We start from the raw sequence: 13,827 nt of genomic DNA, 5'->3' as shown, positions 1-13,827 counted from the left end.
ACTTTTAGGAAGTTTTCTACGAATTGTGCAGAATTCTAGACAGGAGATATATATGGAAGCATGTTACTGGGGTGGTCAGTGTAATTTCAACCATACCCTAAAGAAGCTTTATATCCAACTGAAGCTATGTGCACACGACTTGTTCATATCCAACTGAGAAGCTTTACTGCAGTTACTTTAAATAAATGCATGAGTGTTCTTAGATCGTCAAGCCAAAAGAATTAGGCAATATAGTCTTGTTTCATGCTTAAGCCTGTTCAAATTAATACATGTAAATTGGATTCTCATATCATATCAGTCTGAATTATCACTGACGGGCACTAGGACATAATTAATATGCTCCGATCCCTCACTAGTTTATCTCTTTTTGTCGATCTTTTAGGGAGCGGGAATTGGGTGGGAGTAAATGGGGTTGAGAAGAAGACAAAAGAATTAATAGATTCCAAATAATTAAGATGAGATAGAACTTGATCAGATGTGTATTCAAGAAATTTATTTAATTTAAATCATCAGCTGAAAAGCAACTGAGGGTTCCATCATTTTTCTTCTTTCCTGAATATATACAAGGGAGTACTGGTACCACTCTTTTCATAAAGTATAGCAAATTAAACAAGTGGTTATAAGAATTAATTAACTTTTGTCCTTTTCATAACTATATAATACGCTTAGATCCATGGGAAGGAAAACAATCAGGAAAAAAAAAAGAAGAATAGGATGAAGTTATAAGACTAGCTCCATGACTTTCTGCAGATGAATTTCAGAGAATCATTCGGCTTTTTTTTTATATCAAATTGGAGCAATTTTTTTTATTTGGGGTCAATTTTAAATAATTATAAAAAAATGAAATAAGATGTAACAGATATTACGATAACTTGTGAATGAAAAGTCGTAACATATGTAACTAAAGTTGTAAAATTTTTTATCAATTCAGTTTAATCTTTTTTTATTTACGACTTCAAAGTTTTATGTATTTTTTATTATTATTATCTTATGACTTTGAAGTCAAAAGTTTAATTTTTTTTATATATATTTTACGACTTTGAAGTTGTATTTTTTTTCTTACATTTTTTATTTTAGGATTTTTATAATGTTGTATATTCTTTTTTTTGTTTTCAATTTTTTAAAAAAATTGTAAATAATTTTTGTTGATTTCATTATTAAATAAATATTTTTAATTTTACTTGTTATTAGTTTTATTTAATATCTTATATATATTTTTTGTATGATTTTATTTAATATGTTATATATTTTTTTAATAATATTTTATTTAAAATATTTTATATAATTTTATAATATTGTTTTATTTAATATATGTTGTATATTTAAAATTTAGATAATTTTTTTTAATAATGTTATTGAATTTTATTTTTTTTGTAAATGAAATAAATAATATAAAATACTAAAATTTTAAAATACTTTTATTAAAAAATTCAAGACATTTAAATGAAAATTACATATTTTTTTTAACATAATCATAATAATTGTTCATACAAATAAGTAAATGGCTAATATAGTTTTTATATTTTATGTATCTCTTTAATTTGTGTTGTTCATTTTATATTAATGTATTATGTTATTTTTAATTTAATAACTACTTTTATTACTAAATTATTATATGTTATTAGTACTAAATTTATTTATACAAAATAAATAATATTATTTCATAAATTATAAGTTAATATTAGTAACAAAAAATTTTAATATTTGTTTTAAAATTGAAGTATTTAAAATAAAACAAATATCCAAAAAAATATATTAAATAACATGTTTTTTTATTTCAGTTACAAAACAAATCAAATTCAATGGCATTACTAAAAAATTATCTAATTTCTAAATATACAAAATATGTTAAATAAAACAATATTCAAAAACTATATAAAATATTTTAAATGAAACAATATTAGAAAATATATAACATATTAAATAAAATTATATAAAAATATATACAAAGATATTAAATAAAACTAATAAGAATTAAAAATAAAAATATTTATTTAATAATTAAATAAATAAAATTATTTATAATTTTTTAAAAAATTTGAAAAGAAAATATAACTAAATAAAAAAATCCTAAAACAAAAAAATTTAAATGTAAACAAAAATATGAGACTTCAAAGTTGTAAAAAGAAATTAAACTTACGATTTCAAAGTTGTAAGATAAATATATATATATATATATGATTTTAAAGTTATAAGTAAAATAAAATTAAATTGAAGTTATAAATTTTTTTATGATTTTAGTTAAAAAATAATAAGTAGTAATAAATATAATAACTTCTAACTCAAAAGTGATAAAATCTGTTATCACTTGTTCCATTTTCAATAATAATTTAAAATTAACTCCGAATGAAAGAAGCATAAAAAATTTACCCCTGATTATAAATGCCGAATCATTCTTTAAAAAGGCCCCTAATCGGTCTTAGCCTCGTGGGCATGCACTCTCAGACTCATTTTGGAAGGATGAAAGCCCTTCGTATGAACCCTTGGATTAAATTAATAATAATATAGAGAGAGAGCAGGTACTCAACTTTTTACAATTTACTCTTTGGTAAATTTGGTGTGCAATACATGATAGGGAAAAAAAAAAACCTAGGTTCAAGGTTTTACATTGCGGTGATGGTAGCTAGCCATGGTTTCATTGTGATCTTTGAGAGGATAGAAAATTATGAAAAAATGTTGCTGATGATTATAATTGCGGTGGTATACAATCACACTAAGCTCAAAAACGTTAAATATAATTAATTAGTGAACTTACAGTTGTTAATTAAAATATTAATGGTTAAAAATGATGATAAAATCAAATACATATATAACAGAATAAAATAATTATAATTTCATTATTAATTTTTAATTAATAATAATTCTTATACATTATTTTTTATAGTGCACAGTACTTCTTCCCTTAACAAAGTCAGATCCAACTGGTATATAGTATATTTATAGTACATTACAAGGGAGATAGGAGGTCAAAGCCGTCAAGAAGCAAAAGGACCATGTATATCCAAAGAGCCAATGATCTTATGACATTTATGATTTATACCAGTAGATGGTGCACCACGTGCTTGGTTCCTTTATATAGTATTTCTCTTCATCCTCAGCTGCAGAAAGTGCAGGTGCAAATGCAGATAAAGGTAATATATTTTCTTCAACATGTATAATGGCCTGCTTATTAGCAAGTTAAGAAGTTTTACATGCTCAGGTCGAATTATCCTCCTATAAAATTTCTAACATTTTAAAAATTCTTTAAATTAATTTAAAATCTAAATAATTCATTCTAATTTATGATGTTTTAAATTAATTTAAAAAATTGGATTCGCCTTTCAAAATTCCTCATTCAAACTCAAAAAAGATACTTGGAACAATCACGTGGCTCCAACTTAATTTTTTGGATTAGTTAAACTGGAGTTCGAAATATTACTAAATAAAACTGATCTAATATCATATATATTGTGCATTGTGTGTAGATGACGCATAATTCCTTCCTCCTAATATGCATAACGTATTATTCTGCTATTTCTTATAACTTTGACTCAATTCAACCTAGAAAGTCTCATAATTTAATTCTGGAGAAATCTGATTTCGGGCATATATAATTTTCTTTAAGTTTAAACTTGATATCAAATTAGAAAAGTAGGTGGAAATTGGCATTCAGCTCCAACTTATTTCACATATATCTCCATATCTTTGGTAAGAAAATACACGCATCCCTTCTTCCTTCTTCCCACTCCCACCTTAATTTGAATTTGCAGTGTTAAAATTTCAACGGAATTCCCAGTTTGAACTAATTAAAGGAAAACTGTAAACAAATACATAAACAGGCATACACATTGTGTAGCTCGTTGCAACCAAAGTAAACATATATAACAGAACTAAGTTCAGCAACTGACCATGTACAACTTTCTATATAGAATAGTTAATTAAGTACTGGCTAGCTCTTGTAAAATCAAACAACGTTTATATATTGTAGTATAATGATTGTTTTCCGGAAAAATTAAGAATCTAGAATCAAAATAAGGAATTTCATCGTACTTATTCGGTGAGAATAACAAAGGAATACTCAATTATCTCCATGGTCCCCGTTGAAAACTTCGAAACTGAGCCGTGTATATTGAAATTCATGCCATCTTTTCATGTGTTTTCATCAGTTCCAGGCCAATTGTCTTGAACTGGAATACCAACATCACACAGAAGATACTCAAGTCAACCGAGGCAGCTTCAGCATGTGTAATTGTCTGCAAACCCTGTTAGGAATAGAAAGAAATAATTATTTAGTATAATTAATTTTAATGGCAATGATATGGAAATCTGAACCCTTTTATTAGATAAAGAAAGATATATAATTATGTGAAAATGCATACTTCAGTGCTGAATACTTTTGATTGGTTCAGATTTGAAGCATCACAATTTAATTATCATAGTTTAGTTACACCGCCTGTACAATGGCGGTTTGATTCTAGACTTTTCTACGCTTAACTAATAGTAGTTGTTGTTAGCTTTACTACTTATAAATACTTGCAGATTTTTAACTTCCACACCGTAACTTTCAGATTCTTCTAGCTAGAAATTGTGCAGAATTCTGAACAAGATATATGGAAGCATTTTGCTGGGGTCATTTTGGCAGGAGTTGCTTTCCAATTTCCAACCATAACCCAAAGAAACTATATATATACAATGTACCCAACTGAAGCTATGTGCATGATTGTTCCTATATATAAGATCGTCAACAAGCCAAGAGATCGAATTGACCAATGTCCAATATCATTTTGTTTCATGAGCAATACTGATCAAATTACTACATGCATGTAATTAAATTGGATTCTTGTATGATATCAGTCTGTTTTACCACTGACTGTATCTAGGGCATAATATGCTCTCTCACAACTTTTTTTTTTTTTTATCAATCTTTTGTATATATTTTTCCAATTGGGTGGGAGTAAATGGGATTTTGAAGAAGGGAAAAGTACAGATTCCGAAGCTGGAATAATCCCAGAAGAGACAGAGCTTGATGATGTTAATGGACCAGATGTCCATTCGAGCAAAAACCAGTGGCTGAAAAACAAACTAAGGATTCCATCATTTCTCTTTCCTGAAAATATCCATCTTTTGAGAAAGCATAGCAAACAAGTGGTTATAATAATTAATTAAGTATTTGAGTTGTGTCATTTTGATGAGTATAAATACGCTTAGAAAGGGAAGGAAAAAAAGAGGGGGTACCTCTATGACTTTCTGCAGATTTATTAATTTTGGAGAATCCCAAAGGACCCTAAATCAGTAACAATAATGCTTATTAATTAGACTCCTGAGCTCGTAGTACCCTCATACTCATTTTGGATGGCTGGAACCCCATCATGACCTTGTGTTAAAACTAAAAATAATAGCGAGTAGCGGTACTTTAATTAGACTTCTTTTTCCAATATTTTTGGAAAATTTGGAGCAAACACATGTTAGTAGGGTACAGGAAGTAGCTAGCTAGGTTAACAAAACATGCATTTTATGTACACCTTACTACCTGTTTAGGGTTGTGCCAGCTGAGTTAGGTACTCTAAATTAGTTTTGGAGAATAAACTCACTTTTCTGACTTATTTTGTTACTCTTAAAAATATATTTGTACATTAAGATATTGTTTAAAAATTCAATTTTGTAAAAACAAGACTTAGATTTCTTTTTGTAAATTATAAACTTAATTTTATTCCAAACTTAAATTTTCAAGTACATGTTTGAATTAATTTCGGTTAAACTTAAGTTTGCTAAATTAACCTCAGTCTTATTTCTATAAAATTGAGTTTTCATACAAAACTTTCATGTGCAAACTTATTTTTAGAAGTAACTAAACTGATTGGATTTATTTTTCAAATTGAGTTTGGAGCACCCCAAATAAAAAATAAAAAATAGCCTAAATTTTAAAGTTAGGGACTCGAATCCACCTTCATATTGTAGATCTAGATCTGCACAAGAACTGTGTTTGAATTGTGTGCGTGTGTGAATATATCTCACAATAAGCAGTATATGTTACAGTACATTAAGAGGAAGATAGAAAAAGGTGAAGAAGCACAAGGACCGTGTATATTCAAAGAAGAGGCAATGATATATCTTACCCTTTACAATAAAAAAAAAAAACTTGGAAGCACAAGCAGCAGCAACCACACTAGCTACAGACCACATACAAACAGCATCAGGTAAAGTTAAATCATAGCCAATAATCCAATATGGCATTCAGCTGCAGATGCACCTGCACCTTGTGCTTGGTCACTCTACTCCCACATATAATCACTTGCTCTTGAGAAACCAAGCAAAGCGCAGGTGCAAATGCAGATAAAGGCAACATATTGGCGCATCAAGATGCACAATGGCATGCTATATAACAATTTAAGAAGTTTTGTGCTCACTGCCGACTATATATGAAGTCCCTAGAGAAAGGGATTGAGAGAGAGATCTGAAGGGTAAGAGTGATACACTCAAATCATCAAAGATTTGGGACCAACTCTTGTGGCCATGATCTATATAGGTAGATGGCTATGCTGATCCTATTTATAGAAAGAAAAATAATCCATAGACACTATTAATGATGATAAGAAGAGAAAAATAAAAGATTCTGAAAAAATATTTGTGTTTAGTGGGAGTTAATAAATCAACATTCTTTTGAAAATAATATGATTTAATTACTTATTTTATTTTTATAGTTACATTTTTTTTAGTTTCTATATATTTAAATACATTCTCTTTTAGTTATCATTTTTAATTTTTTTTTCTTTATCAACATAATTTTAATTCCTTTTAGTTTCTATGATAAGAATTGGAAAGGATTAAAAAAATAGAAACTAAAAAAGAATGTTTTTACAAATATGTATTAAAAGAATTTTTTTTATTTATTAAAATAAATGAGTAATAATTTTTTTACTGGTTTGGTATTTAATTTTCTTTCCGTGCTTTTAATTTATGTTAAAAGACTGAAAATAAAGAAAAAAAAGTTAAGGAGCTAAAAATAAGAAGAAAAAAAGGTAAAAGATGTTAAACAGTAAAAACATTAAAAACAAATTTTTTTAAAAAAAAATTAAGGACTAAAAAATAATAAAAGCTAAATTTCAATAAGAAATTATCATTAATCTTAGATTTATGAGTGGAGTGGATAAGGATTGGGAGTTTTCCACTATGTTTTTAGCTTGATATCTAAGGCTAGATAGAAAGAGATGTCAAAGGAAGGCAGTAACGTCAACACACAGTCCAACACGCAGCACGCTGTCCAAGTCCAACAGGAGTTCGGAGTTTTGAAGTGTTCGTTAGTTATTTGCGTGCTACTTAAAAAAAAAAAAAACAAAAGAATGGTTCCTAGTTATAAAAAATAAAATAAAAAGTATTACTCCTATGAGAAATGCCATGAACATCTTACGTAACTCTTCTATATTATTATTTAAATTTAATTAAAAATTATAAATATTGGTAAATTTTACTTCTAATATAAAAAAGAATGACACTAATATTTCTAATATAAAAAGTTAACCTATTGCTTTTGTTGCAAAAACTAATTATATCCGACAAGAAACATTTATGACATGTTTGGTAGTAGGAAGAAAAATAAAATAGATGAAAATAAAAATAAATAAGAAATAAAGTGTTGATTGAACCAAAACAAGTGGACTGGAGAGAATATTATAAAATAAAAAAAGGGGCAATGTAGAACAAATGATTAATAACTTTGAATAATGTTTATATGATTTATATTCAGGGCTAGAAAAAAATATAATTATATCTTATTTATAAAATTAATTAATCATTTGATTATAATAAATTTTCTAATTTAATTAATTATTAAATATTAAAATAATATTTTTAATATCTTATATTGTCAATCCTTTCATATCTCAATTAAATGTTTGATCTCATTGGCTGTAACACCTTTTATATAAGAGGCTTGTTTTGTTATATTAGCTTCCTTGTTTGTGGGGATAAGGGGCTTGTAACAGTTTTTTTAGGTCTAACTTGCTAAGAAACTGCATTATTGTTTAGACATGATCATATGATGTATTTTCACTTTTTCTACTTTCATGCATATTGTATTTTTAGAAGGATTTCCCAAGATAAAAGAAAAAATGGTGTAAAGGAGGTGGTATCCTGGTAGGGAGTGGTATGGTGAAAAAAAAAAAACATTTTCTAAAGCGGTTGTGTTAAAAATCATCTTTCTAATCTAAGGCGGTTGTAAAAAAAAAATCATCTTAGAAATATCAATTTTTTAACATTTTTTTTAAAAAAATTCTAAGACGATTTTGTGAAGAACCGATGTAGAAATCCTATTTTTTAGTAGTGTAAGTTCAAAAGTAAGTCAGTAATATATTAATCAAGATAAGCATCTAGTAACGTTCTTCGATGTTCGAATAACATAAAATAATATTCATTACTTACCAAAACCAAATAGAAAAATAATATAATATTATATTCCATCATTTACAACTTTGAATTAACTCTAGAGTATATCATTTATGTCAAACTCAAATAAGTTAATAAATTTATTCAATGAATTACTTAAGAAAACTCATTTCTTCATTTATTTAATTACTCTGTCCAAGGTCTTAATTTTACGTTCAAAACTCATTATCAAAAGTTAATGAATTCTATCTTGATTAATTATGAGCTCTACAAGTATTTAGTTATATTCAATGTCCATTCAATTAGTACTCTAAAACATTAAGTGTCTAAAATCAAAATATAATAAATGATATATTAATTACTATGACAATCTCATATTAAAGAAAATTTTGTACTTCAGAATTTTTTATTGACAATTTAAGGTTATATTATTTATTAAAAAATCTCAATTGAGTCAGTCCTATAATCACATTCATATACACATCATCTATGTATATAAATTAATAAATGAGATCTATTAGCATTCATCCAATAAATAATATATATATTAATTTATTCAGATTATTAATGTCTTATTCATCATAATTCTATGATAAAAAATAATTTAAATTAAAATTATAAGAGATTTATTTCTATTTTCATAATCTTTATGATGATAACATATCTTTAATTTTAATATCAAAGACCTTATCAAGTCAATTATTTTCATCAAACAGTATAAAAATGATATAAAAAAATAACAATACTCTAATATTAAAATTAGAATTGATTAATGATGTATTGAATCTTAGACCTACATAATTATTTGCAATAGTATAGCCAATAATTCACCACTTCAACCATTAACCCTTTGATTTAGTTTTTGTTTTTTGTTTTTGTCAGCAAACTAAGTTAATGACTATGTCCCCAAAAAAAACTAAGTTAACGACTAGTCAATTTCTCTAGACAAATGACTCCATCGAATTTGACGAGCATTCAGTGGCAAACTCATGGGTAGTTGAGGGGGTGCAGATCGATGTACCCCATAATTTTGAGAAAATATAAGCAAATATCTACTATATATTGATACTTTTTGCTCCTTATTTTCATAATTTGAACTCAAAATACTCCTATGGGCGTCTGAAATGCTCTTATGCAATAATTATATCCAAGACGCAACGTTTAATGCCTAGTATTACATTCAAAATGAATATATATATATATATATATATATATATATATATATATATATATATATATATATATATATATATATATATATATATATATATATATATGAAAAGATTTTTCCTGTGCAAATTAAACCCTTCCTAAGTCTAAAGTTTGACATTATGGATTTGTTTGAATAAGCTTTTTTATAAGTATTTATAGAGAAGAAAATAAGAAAGAAATATTAAATAAGGTTTCTTGTTAGTTAAAATTAACTTATTCGTAAATCAAAAATAATTTTTTTAGAGAAATTAATAAAAAAATTCTATAAATTAATCTATGTATAAGATAATTTTAACTTATAAAAAAAATATTTTATTTTATTCTGATAGAAGTGTATACGAAAAAGTTTATCAAAGAATAACTTAAATTAGAAAAGTAGGTGGAAATAGACATTCAACTCCCACTTATTTCACATATAACATGTCACGCATTCGTATCATTGGTAGGCTACCAATAAAGAAAGAGGATGTCTAACTTACTCCAGAAAAAATAGAATTAAAGAACCTTATAGTAGATGATTGGTATACTTCTTTATGTACTTTTTGATGATTAGTACAATGTTTTTTTTTAATTACAACAATAAATTACAAATAATATTGTTTAATCCTATTTTTATTTTAAAAAAATAAGTTAGACAACCCAAAAAAGAATTACACATCAATTTTTTTTACACTTCATTCCATCTTCCAATCCCATGCAATTTTCAATATGCAGTGTTAAAATTTCAATGGGATTCTAAGTTTGAACTAAGAAAAGTTGAAAACTAATACATAAACAGGCACACACATTGTGTAGAAGCTGGTCGCAACCAAATTAAATGAAAAATATGAATGTACCTTACATTTTTGGGAGAAGAGAGATAGGAAAAATAAAGAGAGACAGAGAGATAACACAAGATCTAATGAGAAACGAAGAGAGAGAAAATGAAATGAAATTCTTTTATCAGTTATGTTTGTGATTAGTTTTCATTACAATGTTAATAGGAAATTTTTTAACTCATAACATCTTTCTTTTTCTTTCATCCTTAAATCTCATTTTTTTAATTGTGAAATTAACTTTATAACTCCAAATGAAATATAAGTATGATAAGATACAAAGTATATTACTACTTAATAAGGAATATCAGGTAAATTTCAGCAACTGGCTGGCCACATGCATCTTTCTATATAGAGTAGTTAATTAAGTAATGGCTATAGTCCTTGTAAAATCAAACAATGTTACCCGAAAAATTAAGGCTATTTTTTGTTTGGATTAAAGTTTGGAAAGTATTTTTATGAATTTGAATGTATAATAAATCTTAATATATTAAATGAAAAAGAAAAGGTTATTACTTTTGAAATTTAAAAAAAAAAACATTATTTGACTCTTTCAACTTTAATCCAAAGATGTACTAAAACTCCACAATCAAGTAAAGGAAATATTTACCTCGCCGTATCGATTATCTTACAGTTCATGAGCCAATTGTAGACTTTGAAACTGAGCCATGTATATATGTGTGATATGTACGATAATACGTGATGTGATTCATGCTAGTTTCTCATGTGTCTTCAATTCTTTCCTTGTAGAATACCAACATCTCAATTTAAAGGTGGGCAGATTCAATATATGTAAATGGAAAATGTCTGCAAACCCTGTTTAGAGTAAAAAGAAATAATTATTTAGTGGTGATTAGTCGGCTAGCTAGTGAAACAAAATTTTAATGGTGAAGGTATGGAAATCTGGATTTTTATAGTTTTATTTTATTAAAAGGGTATACAATTATTTGGCAATATGCAAACTTCAGTGCTGAATTGACCACTTTGATTGGTTAAGATTTGAAGCATCGTATCCTCTTTATCCTAAATTTGAGTTACACCGCGCTCCTTCAATTCTTTCTGTATAGAGATTTGATTTTATTCTAGACCTTTCTACTCTCCTTTTCTAGGTTGTGCTATACTGCGGGTAGTACTATAGTTGCTAACTTTTAGCTTCTAAAAAAATTAAAAAAATTGAGTTTTCTCACTTTGACCGTAGCTTCTTCTAGACGTAAGTTTCATACAGTCTTCTAGAAATTGTTCATTCTAAACAAGATATATGGAAACATTTTATATATGGGGTCAGTGTATGCGAAAGAGGTTCAATTCAACCATACCCCAAAAGAAAGTATATATCCAACTAATGCTATGTGTATGGTCTTAGATCGTCAAGCGAAAAGAAGTTGCCAATACTGCCTTGTTTCATGCGTAAGCGTGTTCAAATAACTACATGTAAATGTATTCTCATATGAATATGATATCAGTCTGTTTTAATACTAACTGGCACTAGGGCATGCATAATATGCTGATACCTCACAAGTTAATTTTCTCTCCTTTAATTTATCATATTCTACCATTCGGGAGAGGGAGTAAATGGGGATTTAGAAGAAGTGAAAAGTATAGATTATATTCCGAAGCTGGAATAATCTCAAAGATGAGATAGAATTTGATGATCAGGTTAATTGACCACATGTGCATTCAACAAATTTGATTGAAATCATCGGCTGAAAAGCAACCGAGGGTTCCATCATTTCCCTTTCCTGAAAATATCCAAGGGAGTACTAATACCACTTTCCATAAAGCATAGCAAACAAGTGGGTATAAGAATTAATTAACTCGTGCCATTTTCATAACTATATATAATACGCTAAGAATGGGGATGAACTCTCAAGTCCTCTCCATGACTTTCTGCAGATAACTTTTGCAGAATCATTCAGACAAAATCAGCAACGGTTCTTAGCCTGCCTCCAGGACACCTTATAAGTTATAACTTTTGTGGTCAAATTTTGGATAAATCATTACTATGCTCGCCGAGAACGAACCATCTACTTTAATTTGACTACTTTTTCTTGTTAATTCTTTAATTCTTGGTAATTCTGGAAACAGTAGTTAATTAATAGGGGAAAGGAAGCAAGTAGGTTAACAGAACATTCAGACATTAATATATTCTGACTAAGGCTACTGTTCTAGCTGAGTTAGAAGCTCATTCTACCTTTGTAAAAATTTGAACGTTATGGATTCGATTGCCTCCACCTCCGTACGTGGATCTAGATCTGCATATATAGGAACTGTGTCTGTGTGCGTGTGTATATATAACAAAAAAATTAAGTAGCACATGTTGCAGTACATTTAGAAGGAGATAGAAGAGCTCAATAAGCAAAATGGACCGTGTATATTCAAAGAAAGAGGCAATGATATATATATATATATCTGACCCTTTATGATAAAAAATACTTGGAAGCACAAGCAGCTGCAACAAAACAAGCCAGCCACTGAATACAAACCAAAAGCTTGAGTAAAGTTAAACCATAGCCAATAATCCAATATGACATTCACCTGCAGATGCACCTGCACCTCGTTCTCGGTACCTCTATTCCCATATTATATATAATATATTTCTCTTACCTGACATATTTATATTTATTTATGTCACAGAGAAACCAAGTAATTAAAGTGCAGGTGCAAATGCAGATAAAGGCAACATATCGGCATCAACGTATATAATAATGACCTGCTGCTACATAATATAGTAAGAAGTTTGCTCGCAGCCAACATTTTTATAATAGGAAATTCCTGTTGAAAAGGGATTATGAGAGAGAGGACTGAGAGTGATTCACTCAAATATTTTGGACCAATTCTTGTAGAGGCATGATCTATCTAGATAGATGGCATATGCCCTTCCCTCCGATGAAATAATGATAATATTCACACGCTTGTGCCTTATTTTATCTTCTTTTTTTTCCACATTATGTTTTGAGTGTATTTTAGTCATCTTTGTAAAACTAAATGTGAGGCAGAAATAATAAAAAATTTATAAACTTATGGGCATTTTAGAGAATTGGTAAATAACTTTGTTACTTTATATTTATATATGATTATGAGTTTAATTTTTTATTTATACTTATAAAAAAATAATTCCTTAAATGAATTTGAATCAAGAGATTAATATTTAATTTTTATCAAAGAATAGCTAATTAAAAAAAAATACAAAGTTGATTAGGTGTAGGTTTATGAGTGGATAAGGATGCGCAGAGCTCGATCGAACTCCATTATTATTTATGGTTTTGTTCTTTCTGATATCTAAAGGTGTGCGCATGTCTGCCACACAACAAGCTGGTCTAAGAACACGTGACGCAAACCATCACTAGCACGTGGGATTTGATCTCCCCACAAATAGGAAACTGCCACGTAGGATATTGGACTGACTCTTCACTTGCCTCCTTGTGGGTATTCTGTTTTG

At 27.8% G+C, this 13,827-nt stretch overlaps 1 long non-coding RNA gene and 1 other non-coding gene across 2 annotated transcripts; both read right to left on the bottom strand.

Moving 5' to 3' along the window:
• Positions 1-3,991: 3,991 nt before the first annotated feature.
• LOC121173120 (uncharacterized) lies at positions 3,992-13,258 on the bottom strand. Its single transcript, XR_005887393.1, has 3 exons — positions 12,580-13,258; positions 10,999-11,204; positions 3,992-4,241 (listed from the first exon to the last, which is right to left on the bottom strand). It is a non-coding gene; the product is annotated as an uncharacterized lncRNA (long non-coding RNA).
• MIR530A (microRNA MIR530a) lies at positions 12,919-13,068 on the bottom strand. Its single transcript, NR_048799.1, has one exon. It is a non-coding gene; the product is annotated as a microRNA MIR530a (primary transcript).
• Positions 13,259-13,827: the final 569 nt, after the last annotated feature.

Source organism: Glycine max, chromosome 12 (assembly GCF_000004515.6).
Source record: "Glycine max cultivar Williams 82 chromosome 12, Glycine_max_v4.0, whole genome shotgun sequence".
In the NCBI taxonomy this organism is placed as follows: Eukaryota; Viridiplantae; Streptophyta; class Magnoliopsida; order Fabales; family Fabaceae; genus Glycine; species Glycine max.
The sequence above is the reverse complement of the archived record's forward strand: the minus strand, read 5'-3'. Positions and strand labels throughout refer to the sequence as shown.